The sequence below is a fragment of the Carya illinoinensis genome, chromosome 15, assembly GCF_018687715.1.
Source record: "Carya illinoinensis cultivar Pawnee chromosome 15, C.illinoinensisPawnee_v1, whole genome shotgun sequence".
NCBI lineage: Eukaryota > Viridiplantae > Streptophyta > Magnoliopsida > Fagales > Juglandaceae > Carya > Carya illinoinensis.
The window spans coordinates 45,955,379-45,957,182 of NC_056766.1; the positions used below are offsets into that span (position 1 = coordinate 45,955,379).

The 1,804-nt window shown below is 37.6% G+C and overlaps 1 pseudogene; it reads left to right on the plus strand.

Annotated features, from left to right (window-relative positions):
* The first annotated feature begins 215 nt into the window (after nt 1–215).
* Nucleotides 216–620, plus strand: LOC122297561 (annotated as a pseudogene).
* The last annotated feature ends 1,184 nt before the right edge of the window (nt 621–1,804 follow it).

Consider the following 1,804-nt stretch of genomic DNA (forward strand, 5'->3'; position numbering starts at 1 on the left):
TGAAGCTGAAAAGGGTGGTATCATTTCTGTGATTACCAAATATAGTGATCTAATAGCATATGGTTTCCAAGCTGTAAGAACTACCCATAAATTTTTTGACATTATGCAGATGGAGGTCTACTGCGTGCTTCCTGAAAACATTAGTGAATATGGTGTTTTAAGCAATGTGCACAGATTGGTAAGGGTTTGAAGAAGTAGTTTACACAGAAGCCAAGATGTAGAACGAAGAGGGGCTTATTACCGAGCTTTACATTCCTAGGAAATGCATATTTACAAACAGGTTGATTACTTCAAAGGACCATGCTTCCGTTCAGATCAACGTCGGGCATTTGGATGAGAATGGCGTGTACAACGGCCATTTCTCCACCTTTGTTCTCTGTGGATTTGTTCGAGCTCAGGGAGATGTTGACAGTGGGCTTGATCGCCTTTGGCAGAAAAAGAAAGTTGAAGTTCGTCAACAGTAGAGTAATGGAGAGAGAATCTAGTTCATTATCGTGTTTGAAATACTGTTCTTAGGTCGATGCAATGTGGTCTAAGGATTTTGACTCCTTTCATTAGTTTTATGAATATTGAAATTACTTTATGATCTTTCACGTGTGGCTGTTTGAATTGTGGATATGGCATAAAATCTAATATACCTTTTACAAAAAAAAAAAAAGCAATGTGCACATTGTACTAATTTTTAAATACTGTTAATTAATGCAATGCGGCTATAACGTATTCGTAATGGCGTTTATATTGATGTCGTTAATTTAAAAAATATGTCGGTAATGAATTAGTGGCAGCGTTTAAAAACTTCATGGTGGCGTTTAGATAAACGCCGTTAATAAATTCAATATGCTGTCAATGTACTATTAGTGACATTTAAATAAATGCCACTAATTTATATGATGCGTTGGCAACGTAATGGGGCGGCGTTTAAATAAATGCCATTAATAAATTCGTCAAAATTACTAGTAGCGGCATTTATTGTAACGCTGCTATTTTAAAAAAGTGGTGGCAATCATATAAACGCCGTTAACAAATTTAATGTGCCACTGCCAATGTACTATTAGTGGCATTTAAATAAATGCCAGTAATTTATATGACGCGTTGGCAACGTAATGGGGCGGCGCTTAAATAAATGCCGTTAATAAATTTGCCAAATTACTAGTAGCGGCATTTATCGTAACGCTACTATTTTAAAAAGTGGTGGCGGTCATATAAACGCTGTTAACAAATTCAATGTGCCGCCGCTAATGTACTATTAGTGGCATTTAAATAAATGCGGCCAAAGTTGCATGCTGCATCGGTAATGTAGTAGCAGCGGCGTTTAAGGTAACGCCGCTAGTATATGCTAGGGATGGCAACGATAAATTGGCGGCGTTTCCAGAAACGCTGTTAATGTGGGTATTGTGGTGGCGTTTCAAAAAATGACGCTAAATTGATACAAACGCCACTAATGGGATTTACAAATACTGGCGTTTGCGCAAACGCCAGAACAATGAAAATAGCGACCCTCCAGTTCCGGCGGACGGTTATGCCATTAGAAAAACGCCGCGAATTAAGTAGCGGCGTTTTTTGGGATAGTTGCCGGCGTATAACCAACGCCGCCAATTTAGCCTTTTTTTGTAGTGTAGAACAGCGAGGTTATAATGTAATCTTAATCTTCTCATTTTGTACTTAGTTTATAGACATCCAATTTCGTAATATTTCATTCCTCTACAACTTTTGTAGCATTAAACAGAAAAAGGAAGGATCCAATTGTTTCGTGTCGTGAATATTATTGCTACAAGTTACAAATCAGAGAAAATGTCAGATCAAT